The sequence below is a fragment of the Homarus americanus genome, unplaced genomic scaffold (assembly GCF_018991925.1).
Source record: "Homarus americanus isolate GMGI-L3 unplaced genomic scaffold, GMGI_Hamer_2.0 scaffold25493, whole genome shotgun sequence".
NCBI lineage: Eukaryota > Metazoa > Arthropoda > Malacostraca > Decapoda > Nephropidae > Homarus > Homarus americanus.
In genome coordinates, this window is record NW_024747101.1 from 4933 (window position 1) to 20285 (window position 15353).

The 15353-nt window shown below is 38.3% G+C and overlaps 1 long non-coding RNA gene across 1 annotated transcript; it reads left to right on the plus strand.

The window, feature by feature from the left end:
- Positions 1-1356: 1356 nt before the first annotated feature.
- Positions 1357-14397, plus strand: LOC121879470. Its single transcript, XR_006091347.1, has 3 exons — positions 1357-1402; positions 5608-5670; positions 14357-14397. It is a non-coding gene; the product is annotated as an uncharacterized LOC121879470 (long non-coding RNA).
- Positions 14398-15353: the final 956 nt, after the last annotated feature.

Sequence of the window (15353 nt, forward strand, 5' to 3'; positions counted from 1 at the left end):
CATCTGATCATGGGACATGGTTAGGGGGAAGTTGGCTGATGGTCAGTTTAGCCCTAATCACTCTAGTTTAGAGCTTCCAAGGGTTCCAAGCCCTCAAAGTTTGGTGGACACATTTACAACTTAATCTTTATGATGTTATTAAAAGACATTATGCAGCTTAGAGAGCTGCCATCAGGTAATCATGGCTATGCACACAACTGTGGGAAATGGACATGAAATGTTGGAGATGATTATGATGATATCAGCCTTTTCCTGCTATGGGTGGAGAGCAACTGAAACAAGTTGTCGTCACTCCTACTTTATAGTTAAGATTTCAATTGTGTTTAATTACCTGTTTCTGAAAGAGACTTTCTTGTTGCAGGTGACCTTCCTGGAAATTACCGAGACTTAGTGTGCTTTGAAAAAATCCTCTGGAGAGTGGGTCCAGGACTTACACCTGCAAACTTCCTGTTTCTTGGGTTGAGGTGAGTGTTCTTCTTCACTGACAACATGTTTGTTTATTTCTGTGAATTAATATGTAGTAATATCGAGATAATATGCATGTTATAATAAAATTTTGGATAAAATTAGAGCAATACAGTCATGGGGCGGGGCATCTTTTCTCAGCTGAGAAAAAAATGAAGTACAGATGCTCCTCTACTTGCGAAAGAGTTACGTTCTTGAGGCTTGTTTGTAAGTCCAACTTTACTCCTGTAGATACCAAACTTATTGTAAAAACTGAAAAGATGATGGATATTTAGCCCAGCTATACCCTTTAATACAGCCTTAAAACCTGGCTCACTCTTCTCCTCTTAGGTAATGTTTGTTTTATCTGGAATTTTCTTGAACGTTCTTAAGTAGAGGAGCACCTTTATAGTGGTGTTTCCTTATTATTTCACACTATTATACTTAGCAATATTATAAATCTCTGGCTAATAATAGGGACGGAAAGATAAATACTGATAGGCAAATGAGTTTTTTATTATTATTTTATTTTGGGGGGGTTTATGAGGGGGGTGTAAGATGAGTGCTGTTTTTGGTGATCATTAACTTGTTTTACAGTATTAGTCCACAATAATAAGAAAATTTGGGAGAAAAAATTCGGTTATTGTTGGGGTTGAGGCAACTAGATATGTCTGATTACAGCAAATGTGTTATTGTCAATTTGTAGGTGAAAGATTTTATCCTCAATAGATGTAGGTTAACATTACACCTGGAGGCAAATGCCTAAAGAAGGAAGGATATTCCTTTTAGTTGTGTGAACAAATATTAAACAAAGTATATTATCATAAGTTTTCTTTTACAGAAAAGATGTATACTACTCCCACGAGGAAAGAACGGCTATCTTTGATTATATCGTCAAAACGAAGAGGTTCGGAGAGGTTAAAGGCACAGTGTTTGGCAGGATATGGCCGAGGCCCAGGTAATACTACACCTCTTACTGCAGTACCTGTTCCTGTTATAGCACATGAACCATCATGTTTATTAATACTCTACTTGTTTTATGCATGCATACATACAGTCAGCCCTAAACATACACGGGGGTTAGGTAAGAGAGATACCCATGAATGTTAAAAATCCGTGTACTTTTGCCTCCCCCCCCCCCCTAAAAAACCCCTGGCCCCCCCATGTCCTTATTTACCATGTATACCTGTGTGTAGTTCGAGTTTTTAAGACCAAATTATTTGGCAAAAAATTAGGGGTTGACCTCTAAACGGCTAATAGTTTCGTTAGGTTGAAAAATATTTACCAGGAACTACCAGTAAACAATGGAAACGACGCACCACCGGCTGTGAGTGTCGGTACAGCTGCCAGGGCAGATCTCTTGCATCATAATAGCAAGCCCAAAGTAACCAAATGCATGGTATGGTATACACAGTATACTGCTAGATCTGGGGGTCACTAAATCTAAGGGGATAATTTAACTCTAATCTTAATGTCTAAGGGTCGCTGCCACCAGACCCCCTCTGGACAGCATGTAGCTCGTTAGGTAGCAGGCAGAGTGGACTAGGCATTGGGTTAGGTTTTCCATTGACCAGATCGATGAGGGTAAAGAAGGGGGAAACCATAACATGTCTTAATTGATTTATTCCTTCTAAAACATACTGGTAAAAACAACATACATGAATTGGCCTTCCTCAGAAGAACAACGGAATTTTGGTTACCCAGCTGGGCCCCAGACTCCTACATTACTGGCGGGTCATCCACCCACTTATTGCATAACAATCGGTGAACGCCGTATCTCGGTCGTTCCTTCTTACAATATCCCTTAACACATCAGACTGTTCCACTGGTGTGGATTTTAGCACCGTCGGTTATCATACATAGTAGCACCATCTCAACACACCTGTTACACTCCATACCTGCAAGTATGTGACTCCTTGTGACTTTTAGGTATACACAACGGGCACCTCGTTCGCACACCGCCCTCGGTGGGTAAAGACGAGGGCTTCACCTAGAGACATACCAGCACTATTTCTACGCCTGGTATTATAGGTCGCTCCAAGTGACGACCGCAGTTTCTCACGGTCTCCTTAGTTGTGACTATTCATGTGGAGTGGTGCGCTGGGAATCCACCGGTTCATAGTGGACTGGTATAGTGGGGAGTCATTCCCCACCTGGTGTGGCGCTCAAGGAGACAATGGCGGCCGGGCGGCAAGATACCCCGACCACGTGGCACCTGTGGTGACGGCAGAACGGGAAAGACTAAGCAATAATGCCTGACGGGCGGTTATCCCACCCCTTAACACATCCCTATCACACTTATATATCCGGCAAAGCTTTAAACTGTAGTAACTGCTATTTATCAACCTTACTTGTAGGGCGGGATATAGCCCGCTAGGACACTGACCTGTGGTGACGGCAGAACGGGAAAGACTAAGGCCGGCTTCCCGCCGCTTCTCGTCACATAGGCCTACAGTTTCCAATCCTCAATTTACACTTTTGTTTCTTATGGTTCTCACCTGAACACTTCACGGTATCTTGTCACTCATTTCTTATAAACACATATATTAATCCTAAATTACACACTAAGGTCAGGTCTTGGTTTGCTAGTGCTTGGTTAAATGCCTGGGATTTTAATATCAACGGGCATCTGAGGCGGGTACATGACGCGCCTTGAAACAAAAGCCGAATGATCATGGCGGGGGTGTATCAACTTCACTTAAAACTGTAATGAGGGATCCTCCTCTCACACATTGCACTATTTGAACACAGACATAAGATTCTCTGATCACTGTACCTGTCGTGGGTATATGTCACGTGAGGCTACGAGGTGTATTAAATTCATACCGACGCATACACGATATTTCCTTTCCAGTATAGTTTCTAGATCACTGTCAACACCTCACATAGTTCTGATACATTTATCCTTTTTCCAGATCATTGTTCTCATGTATTTTCATATGATATCTGTTGGAGTTATGTTCGCTCCACGCTCACAGACGTAAATAGTAGGACCTTCAAACCCTGATCCACACTTAGTCTTACAGTACCCTAGTCCGGCTCAACTGGACTTTAACATTCATCTTATGCCTACCCTGAGTGATCCTTAATGCTATGAATACATACACGTGATATGATATAACTATACCTGGGTACAATACAACACAGGGTCTAGGAACCTTGAGTAGGTGAGTTGTCCTTTCTCAATGTTTCCCGTTTTCTGGGGTTCTACAAGCGCTGTGCATTTGAATGTTATGTAGCGTAATATGAATTAGATGGGATTTTTAGGGATGACAATGATGTGCGCAGTACAACAGGACGATGTAAAACAAAGTATTCATTTTTTAAAGTTTATTTATAGATACTGTACATAAATTTTTGTTCATTACATTTGAAACATCAATCTTTGTTAATTAAATTTGAAACAAAAGAAAACTACTATACCATATTCTCATTAAAATATTACATCACAAGTATATTTTACCTTAACTGTGACTGAATGAATATATTCTCAGAAATAAATATGAAAATGTAATATTTTGGCTGAAATGACGTACATATTACAGTGGAAAGTGGGATAAAATCATGACGAAAACAATGACTTTCGCTTTCTTTCGTTGTTCGAAAGATTTTACCGTAATCGCATTTCGAATGGTTTTGAGTTAAAAAACTGTTGTACCGTACCGTATTACAATAATATTCTATCCTATCATTAGCCTCATAATCCCACAACTGAAAACCATTCGAAAAGTGATTACGGTAACGTGTTTTGAACGAAAGAAAGCGAAAGTCATTGTTTTCGTCACAATTTTATCCCACTTTCCACTGTAATATGTACGTCATTTCAGCAAAAATATTACATTTCCATATTCTCAGAAATAAATAGTAGTTTTGTTGAAACGTAATGTACGGTATTTAATATTAAAATGCAAAAAGAGCTATAAAATCAATTAATACTGTACATCCGTAATGTACTGGCTGGCATCCCCACTCGTCCCTGCTGCCGCCAGTCACCGCACCTCCCCGCTCTATGCCTCCGCCTCCTCCACGTCGTCACTACTGTTGTATTACAATAATATTCTATCCTAATTCACTTAAATAAGTACTACGATACCATATTTCTGAATATTTTCATTAAAATCCATCAAAATCTATTTCATTGTCATCGTCTTAAGCACCAAAGAGCTCCTCCCAGTCTTCTCCTTGAACAGGGCTAGAGGGTACGTGTTTTTCGAATCGTTTTCAGTTAAAAAACTATTACATGTATTATATCAAGCACAGTATGAATAGAATATCATTGTAATATAACAGAATTTCATCCGAAAACTATTAAAAAAACGAGTAACATCTTAAGAACATCGGAAGCTTAGGTAAAGTCTTTTGTTTTCGTCATGTATTTTTATCCTAATTTACATTGAAATACATCACGTTTCAGCAACACTATTTATTTCCAAGAATATATTCATTCGGGCGCAGTTTAAGTAAAATATACGTGTGATGTAATAGTTTTTTAACTGAAAACGATTCGAAAAACACGTACCCTCTAGCCCCGTTCAAGGAGAGGACTGGGAGAAGCTGTTTGGTGCTGCAGACGATGACAAGGAAAATGATTTTGATGGATTTTAATGAAAATATTCAGAAATATGGTATCGTAGTATTTATTCAAGTCAATTAGGATAGAATATTATTGTAATACAACAGTTTTTTAACTGAAAACCATTCGAAAAGGGATTACGGTAACATCTTTTGAACGAAAGAAAGATTAAGTCATTGTTTTCGTCACGATTTTATCCAACTTTCCACTGTGATACGTACGCCATTTCAGCAAAAATATTACATTTCCGTGAATGCATTATATCAAGCACAGTATGAATAGAATACCGGTGTAACATAACATTATTTTGAGTCTTACTCTTTCCATTTACAGAGTACTGTACAAGCCCATGATAATGGCTCCTATAGGTGATAAACTTCGTTGTGTGAAGAGAAAGAATAACTCGTTGAAATTGAGTGACAAACTTGAAATAATTAAGAAACTAGAATGTGGTGTGAGCAATACTGTTCTAATGGAAACATACGACATTGGAAAACAAACAACTGCTGTACTGAATAACTATTAATTTATGGACATATTTTTATCATAAACTGTTGTGTATATTAACTGTTTTTGTTTGTTTGTTCCAGATGTGTTAACGACTAAACCCTTGAGAAATTAACAACTGGATCATGGAGACTCTGCTGCTACAAGTATGTCTTTATGTCTGTCTAACTGTCTATCTTTATCTATCTGTGCTTCTATATCTTTCTATCAGTCTTTCAATACCTGTATGTCTGTCTGTTTGGTATCTATATCATCTATCAGACTGTCTTTATATATACAAGCATCTGTCTTATCTATATCTATGCTATCAGTAAGAAAGATATTGACATTGAGTGAGGAAGGTGGATACACAAGAGGTACAGTGAATGATGGTGGGTACACAAGTGGTACAGTGAGTGAGGAAGGTGGGTACACAAGAGGTACAGTGAATGAGGATGGTGGGTACACAAGAGGTACAGTGAGTGAGGAAGGTGGGTACACAAGATGTACAGTGGAGTGGATGGCAGACTGCAGGATGTTGCTGACTGTAAGTGTTATGTATGTGCAGGTAAATATGTGTCCATGACAAGACTGAAGAAACTCAACACTGAAGATTATCCGTGGACTGTGTGGATGAGTTCTGCTGCCTGGGTGACATGATCAGTGCTGGAGGGGGTGCTGAAGGCTGCTGTGTTGTGAGTCATGGAATGGGTTCTGCTGCCTGGGTGACATGATCAGTGCTGGAGGGGGTGCTGAAGGCTGCTGTGTTGTGAGTCATGGAATGGGTTCTGCTGCCTGGGTGACATGATCAGTGCTGGAGGGGTGCTGAAGGCTGCTGTGTTGTGAGTCATGGAATGGGTTCTGCTGCCTGGGTGACATGATCAGTGCTGGATGGGGTGCTGAAGGCTGCTGTGTTGTGAGTCATGGATGAGTTCTGCTGCCTGGGTGACATGATCAGTGCTGGAGGGGGTGCTGAAGGCTGCTGTGTTGTGAGTCATGGAATGGGTTCTGCTGCCTGGGTGACATGATCAGTGCTGGATGGGGTGCTGAAGGCTGCTGTGTTGTGAGTCATGGATGAGTTCTGCTGCCTGGGTGACATGATCAGTGTTGGAGAGGGTGCTGAAGGCTGCTGTGTTGTGAGTCATGGAATGGGTTCTGCTGCCTGGGTGACATGATCAGTGCTGGAGGGGTGCTGAAGGCTGCTGTGTTATGAGTCATGGATGAGTTCTGCTGCCTGGGTGACATGATCAGTGCAGAGGGTGGATGAGTTCTGCTGCCTGGGTGACATGATCAGTGCTGCAGGGGGTGCTGAAGGCTGCTGCTGACATGATCAGTGCTGGAGGGGGTGCTGAAGGTTGCTGTGTTATGAGTCATGGATGAGTTCTGCTGCTTGGGTGACATGATCAGTGCTGGAGGGGGTACTGAAGGCTGCTGTGTTGTGAGTCATGGATGAGTTCTGCTGCCTGGGTGACATGATCAGTGTTGGAGAGGGTGATGAAGGCTGCTGTGTTGTGAGTCATGGAATGGGTTCTGCTGCCTGGGTGACATGATCAGTGCTGGATGGGGTGCTGAAGGCTGCTGTGTTGTGAGTCATGGATGAGTTCTGCTGCCTGGGTGACAATGGCTGGAGGAGGTTTTGGGAATTCTTGTCTTTATTGTCAGCATGGGGACTTTCCCATCACATGAAAGTAAGAATGTATACAACTGGTGTGAGAAGTGTGGTGTTATATATCCGTGAAACATGGGCAGTTAAAGAGGATGACATATGCAGTCTTGAGTGAGCTGAAATGAGAATGGTGAGGTGGATGTGTACTGTGACGCTGAAAGATGAGAATCGCCGTTCAGAGCTAAGAGGGCGGCTGGGTATTGAGAGTATCGGCCAAGATTTACGTATAAGTAGACCGAGATCGGGAGTGTGGGGAGAATGGATGAGACCAGCTGGGTTAAGTGGTGCATGAGTCTAAATGTGGTGAGGAGGAGAGCCAGTGGTAGGTGGCCAAGAATGACATGGGGAGAGATTGTAAGAAATGATCTTAGAACCTGACAAGACAGACTGCAGGAGAATGGCTGTATGATTTGGGTGGTGATGATGATTTTGTTCTTGCATTCTATCTAAGTTTCAGGCTATCTATCTATCTATCTGTCTATCTATCTATACTACTGTACTGTATTTCTCACCATATTAAAGGCAACCACAGATATAGATATAGCATGAAAGGTTTATAGTCTCAAGAAAGTTCACCTAAACTAAACTTTCATAAAAGGAATTGCAATGTGTTCCATAACATGTACAGTACAGTTGACCCTCGCCAATGTGAAGAACGGATAAAAATAATGATAATAAATAAGAGGAAGGACAAAATACTGCATGCCATTTGACATTTTTTCACTAAAGATGTGGGAGACAGGGATGTGCTCCCCATTCTTGGGCTGACTCCTGCCGACGTAATAAAAATATATGTCTTATATGGTGGGAAATATGGTATATCTCTCTACATCTTTCTGTCCATCTGTCTACAGTATATCTGTCTTATATGTACTGTAGACAGAACTACTGTACTAACCATGATAGACAGTTGACAATGCATGTGATTAATACCTGGAATACAAATATTTGCAGGAAAATGTCCAATGTATTCAGCAACTAGACCACTTTAGTGATATAGAACCATGAAAATATTGTTTATTGTTTTTATACCAAAACACTGGTGATTGTCTCTCAGATACATCAGGAGTTGTATATCTTTAGTGGTGTCCTGGGTTCATTGCCCAGCCTGGGACAGATGTTACCCTCGCTAACAAACATGGCAGGTTTTCTGCAGGTACAATACTACAGTTTCCTCCCGTACTGTACAGTTTTAACAGACCAACTGCCTAAACGGCTCATTACCGGTAATTACGACGTCGCTACGTGAATCCTAATTTAATGTTGACTCGGCCATAGTGAGCTTTAACATTTATGCCACTGATGAATGAGTCTTGATCACACACAACTATAAGGTGGCCTTCTCTTGCCACTCCATCTCTCCTCTGGCCTTTATTGTGTAAAAGCCAAGAATTATTATTGTGTGAGAATGTAGTGGATCTGAGGTGACAATGATAAATATTTTGGCGTTAAGTCGGTGGTGTGGTACTGTGCAGGTCTGACCCACCTGTTACAAACTACTGCAGGGAGTGAAGACCTTCCTTAAAAGGTTTAACTTGGCAGGATTCAGAAGGCCACAACACAGACGTCCTCAACGGCACTTGATGGTTTATAACGGCCATTTATTATTACTTACTTTTGACCTTGATGATGTGGTTCAGCCATTATCAGATGCAGGTCAGGAACACAAAGGACTGTTCCTCTATAATGCTCACTGAGTAAATGAGGATAGTTGCTTCAAGGCTCCACTGGGCAGATTGTTACCAGGTTTTATTTACAATTCTTAATTATTACATGGAATTATACATTTTCCACAATATATACTAAACTGTATACCTGTGTTGTCTATATACATGGTGAACTGTATACCTGGGTTGTCTATATTGTTTTAGCTGTGGTAAGATACCAAACTATCTCACTTGTTAACACTTGCCTGAACGAGTGTAGGTTAGTCGCTGGTACCTTTGATGCAGCCGAGTGAGATATAGAGTCATCTCACGTCATGTCACCTTTGATGCAGCTGAGTGAGATATAGGGTCATCTCACGTCATGTTACCTTTGATACAGCTGAGTGAGATATAGGGTCATCTCACCTTTGATACAGCTGAGTGAGATATAGGGTCATCTCACGTCATGTTACCTTTGATACAGTCGTAGATAGTTTAAATTGTCACAGCTGTCCTGAGTTGTACTTGTAATTATCTTCGCTTGTAAGTTAAGCAAGACACACAGATAATGTTCTCTTCACTCGTTGTTCCTTGGTTTAATGTAATCACACATGCTGATTTAATAGTTATATTGGGTAGTAATGTCTGTACAATTATTTGGTATTGACAGACTAATGAGGATTAGCTATTGGCTTGTAATTAGCTGATATAATTAGAGAGAGGTACAGCCCGGAGAGCTGGTCTCACTTTAGGGCATCGTGTCCGGCTGTGAACTGGGCTGAACTCTCTTGAGTCTGGTGACTGGACAGTAACCACACTTCAACAGGTCATTAACTAAACAGCCTACCACACACTGAGGGTTGAGTCTGTAGTTTAATGGGCTGTACACCCTAGGAGGTGTGACAGAAGAAATGTTTATGGGCTGTACACCCTAGGAGGTGTGACAGATCAAATGTTTATGGGTTGTACACCCTAGGAGGTGTGACAGAAGAAATGTTTATGGGCTGTACACCCTAGGAGGTGTGACAGAACAAATGTTTATGGGCTGTACACCCTAGGAGGTGTGACAGAACAAATGTTTATGGGCTGTACACCCTAGGAGGTGTGACAGAACAAATGTTTATGGGCTGTACACCCTAGGAGGTGTGACAGAACAAATGTTTATGGGCTGTACACCCTAGGAGGTGTGACAGAACAAATGTTTATGGGCTGTACACCCTAGGAGGTGTGACAGAACAAATGTTTATGGGCTGTACACCCTAGGAGGTGTGACAGAACAAATGTTTATGGGCTGTACACCCTAGGAGGTGTGACAGAACAAATGTTTATGGGCTGTACACCCTAGGAGGTGTGACAGAACAAATGTTTATGGGCTGTACACCCTAGGAGGTGTGACAGAACAAATGTTTATGGGCTGTACACCCTAGGAGGTGTGACAGAACAAATGTTTATGGGCTGTACACCCTAGGAGGTGTGACAGAACAAATGTTTATGGGCTGTACACCCTAGGAGGTGTGGCAGAACAAATGTTTATGGGCTGTGCACCCTAGGAGGTGTGACAGAAGAAATGTTTATGGGCTGTGCACCCTAGGAGGTGTGACAGAACACATGTTTATGTCGCTGTATGCTCAATAGTCTGGGTGATAGAATGTATATAATGAATATATGTCCTTAGCTCATATTTATATAATATTAATGTGAGAGGCTAATACAATATACTGAACTGTATACCTATACAGTATTGTCTATATACATGGTGAACTGTATACCTGTATTAGCTATATACATGCTGAACTGTATACCTACATTGTCTATATGCAGGTTGAACCAATTGTAAGCTTATGTGATAAGTTTACATAATAATTATATATCTATCTATCTAAAGTAGTCTAGTGTATGTAAATATGTTGATCTTTTCCCTGATAATGTTGTTTCATCACAGGTGTTACTCTGTTGTAGTGTGAGGTGGAGGTCAATATTAAACTGAGGTGTTTAGCTGTGGCTCTGGAAGATTAACAATTTGTCTTATTTTAATTATAAACCACAACACCTTTATTTATCACTGTTTATCCAGGTATAATTTGGCTAAATTTATATTTTAATTTTACCAGGACTTAGAATTCCATCACAATATGATTTGAAATTAAGGAACAAAATTGTTTTTAAGGACTTTAGAATTAATGTGATTTAGTGAGACTGTTGAACCGTTCAGGTACTTTACATATATTTACCATTTAGGTTAAACTAAGCCATAAATACATTTTATTGTTCGTTTAGGAATTCTATCTCATTAGTTCGGCGTCATTTAATGTTGCCGTAAAATCTGTCGAGTGACTTGAGCGGCAATTATTCTGTTATAGTCGTGGCAGTTAATGTTGTTTTAGGAGATGCAGTTTATTGTGTAGTGATCTCCGTTTAAACAAACTATTTTTATTGTCCAAATTTGTCGCGCTGGGTTATGAAGGTGTGCGTGGTGGGAAAGGCTTTGGAATAAGGAATACTGAAGGTGAAAGAACACTTGAGTTTGGGGATGGTATGTAACATGTGTTTAAGAATAGGGCAAGTAGGCTGACCGTGTAGGCCTAAGGCAGGTGGCACAGAAACCCAGATTGGCTACATTTTGGTCAGGAAATTAGAACAGGTTGCTTGTGTGTGTGTGTGTTACTTAAAGATGGAGGGAGAGGAAGAAGGTGGATGTTCCAAGAAGGAGAGTGTGGGAATTGTGAAGGAACTGAATGTAAAAGAAGCATTTTCTTATGAGTTGAGAGGCTAGGAAGCAGCCAGTGAGGGGCAGTGTACCAAGACGCTGGGCCATAATAAAAGATGTTCCGTTGAGTGTGGTTGATGGCGGGAATGATGAAGTGGAAAGAGAGATAAAAAGAGAAAAGAAGATTGTGTGAGATGTGGAAGATGGTTGGCAACAGAGAGAAGTACAGTACCTGGAGGCTAAACTGAGATGGTTCAGGAGAGAAAGGAGGAAACTAACTGGGTTAAGAGATACACAAATGAATGTGGAGGGGAGGGGAGTTACAGGTAGGCAAAGAATGACATGAGGATAGGTTGTAAAGAAATGTCGGTGCTACTATAGTACCTGAGTATGTTTGTTGGTTGGAATGATGAGGAACAATCTGAACAGAAAACAAATGAATACAGTAATTGAACACAAAAAATTTAGGAATTGTCGAGTAATATCAAAATATTCGAAACTCGGTTAATTCGTATTTTCGGTAATTTGAGTGACGCAGAGTCTCTTTTGTCAAATCAATGAGAGTATAGTGCCGTTTGTGGTCCACCGAATTACTGAAAATACAAATTAACCGAGTTCCGAATATTTTGACATTATTCCACACTTTCTCAATCTTTTTGTTCAATTATTTGTTCGTTTTCTGTTCAGATTGTTCCTCATTATTCCAACCAACAAACATACTCAGTTACCATGCCTTGACTGCCACACAAAATAATCTTATTTATAATTACTGTGCAAACAAATATTTTTTAAGTGCACAAACAGTAATAATAAAGTAAATAATACAGTAATAAATAACTGTAAGACTTACTGCACATTGTGAGGTGAACTGATAATATGTGGATGATATTCAGAAAGTGTAATAGTATTGAGGATCAGGTCTGGGGTCCACTGCTCTCATCAAGAAGATTAATCCCCAACCTACCTAACTCAGGAGACTTTTCCTTTGTTCTATGTATTTCTCCCTTGTTTTGTTGTGTTAGTTGGCAGAAGAGGGACCTATAGTGTGTTTTATCCCATCTGAGAAGAGATACGTAATTTGTGTATTATTGCGGGTAAAAATAAGTATATATTAAATGCGTCCTCCGAAAGCGTCAATTTGCCACCAGAGTTTAACAGTTAATTCTTGTATAATATTTCTGATAAACTTCCTACATGTTTATGTTTGATATAATTAATGTATGAATCTTTAAATAATTTAGCTAAATGTCTTTCTCGTCAGAAATGGTCATTATGAATAAACTCATTTAGAAATAGCTACATCATTACTTCAGGAGGAAATCGGACAGATTTGCAACAGCCAATCAGGTGTAACTCTTGAGGAGGGGGCGGGGCATCTCTTCTCATCTGATAAAATATGCACAATAGTCAAATCAGCTCCAAAATTTCATCTTATATTTCTCCAAAGAGGGTTTTTACTTCATTTACCAGTGTGGCCGTTACACTTATGGAATATCATCTACGATCTCACCTCTCATTATTTATTACTGTATTATTTACTTTAATATTGTAAGTACTGTACATTTTATAACTATTTATATTTGCACAATAATTATAAATATAATATTGTATATGACAGCCAAGGCAACTTTTTGAACCACTCAGTTATTTCATATTCATTCCAAATTCAAATCGCTCAATTAATTTTTTGAGAAACATACGAATTAAACCGAAGTACGAATTGCAGCGATCTTATTCAATGAAAGTCCAAAAATTCATCATTTAAAATATTTAAGTCTAAACATTCATCATTTAAAATATTCCAAGTCCAAAAATTCATCGTTTAAAGTATTCTAAGTCCAAAATTTATTCTAAGTCCAAAAATTCATTGTTTAAAAATATTCTAAGTCCAAAAATGGCCAAAATTATTCCTGGGCATATTTTGAGTAATAAATTTTTGTGTGGTTTTAGAGGTAAAACATTTGTGCCATTCTTACGAGCTCCAGCTTGGCATCTGTGTATTATAAGGCATAACGGACTACCTGGACGTGGGGAGAGTAACTCACTGGGCCCCTACTGAGTTACTCTTCCCACGGCCAGGTATTCCATTATGCTTGTATTTTTTTATATTATTGGTGAATGATAATTTGAAGGCCTTCCTCCGGAGACGCTTCCGATTATCTTTTACCAAATTTTTTCAACGTTAGTCCTGGCAATGGCAAACTCAAAAAACACTTAAGGGTAAAAAAAGGGAAATTTTTTTGCTCAAATTTTGCAATTTTTAGCCATTTTTTCATAAAAAAAATGCCAATTTTTTCATATTTTTAGCTATTTTTTCATATTTTTAGCTATTTTTTCATATTTTTAGCTATTTTTTCAGGTTTTTAGGTTATTTTAGTTATTTTTTTTATTTTATATATTTTATTTATATATTTTTATTTATATATTTTATTTATATATATTTTTTATTAATATATATTTTATTTTATATTTTTTTATTTAATTATATTTTATTTATTTATATTTTTTTTATTTATATATTTTATTTATATATATTTTTTTATATTTTATATTTTTTTATTTATATATACAGTATATATATATATATATTATTTATATATTGTTTATTTTTCAAGTTTATATATATTTTTCATTTGTATATTATATTTGTATATTATGAATTAAGATATTTTTTCAAGTATTACATTAAATTATTTTGCTTCAAAATCTGAAGCTGAACTTAGTCAATTTTCTGTAAAAATTGAAAATATTGTAAATGCTGGAAAAGGTTAATAAAGACGTAATGACATTTAGACATTTATTAATGGAAACTTAATGGCTCTATAAATTTGCAGGCCAGGGCAGCAAGCACAGAGCAGTCCAGGGGAGCGGTAGTCCAGGGCAGCAGCATGCACAGAGCAGAGCCGTTAGGGGGCAGGGAAAAAACACTTTTATTTGAGTTGCAGGCTGCACTTTTCAGGCAGAGAGAAAACGTATTTTTGGCCAAAAATCCTTTAAGGCTTTAGACTTACAATTTTCGTCATTTCGGCCAAAAAATGGATTTTGTTCAAAATTTCAGTATAGGTACTCCTGAATGTGCTGCTTAAGGATCTGTTAACCAAAATTTGATATCTTGATTATAACTTGTTCAAATGGCTTTTAGAAAATGTTCAAATGATTTTTAGAATATTTTAATTACTTTTGCAATGCTAATTACTCGCCACTTATGGGTTTTCGAGGTCATTTCTTGGTGCTTGTGTATTATTCTGGATGTACTTAAATAGTTAGGCACATTAAATTTTAGTTCAGAGAGAAAAAGTATTTTTGGCCAAAAATCCTTTAAGGCTTTAGACTTACAATTTTTGTCATTTTCGCCAAAAAATGGATTTTGTTCAAAATTTCAGTATAAGTACTCCTGAATGTGCTGCTTAAGGATCTGTTAACCAAAATTTGATATCTTGATTATAACTTGTTCAAATGGCTTTTAGATAATGTTCAAATGATTTTTAGAATATTTTAATTACTTTTGCAATACTAATTACTCGCCACATATGGGTTTTCGAGGTCATTTCTTGGTGCTTGTGTATTATTCTGGATGTACTTAAATAGTTAGGCACATTAAATTTTAGTTCAGAGAGAAAACGTATTTTTGGCCAAAAATCCTTTAAGGCTATAGACTTACAATTTTTGTCATTTTCGGCCAAAAAATGGATTTTGTTCAAAATTTCAGTGTCGTGCTCTAGATGTGCTGTAGGATCATTATGCATTTGATATCTTGATTATAACTTGTTCAAATGCTTTTTAGAAAATGTTCAAATGATTTTTTAGAATATTTTTGAAATTACTTTTGCA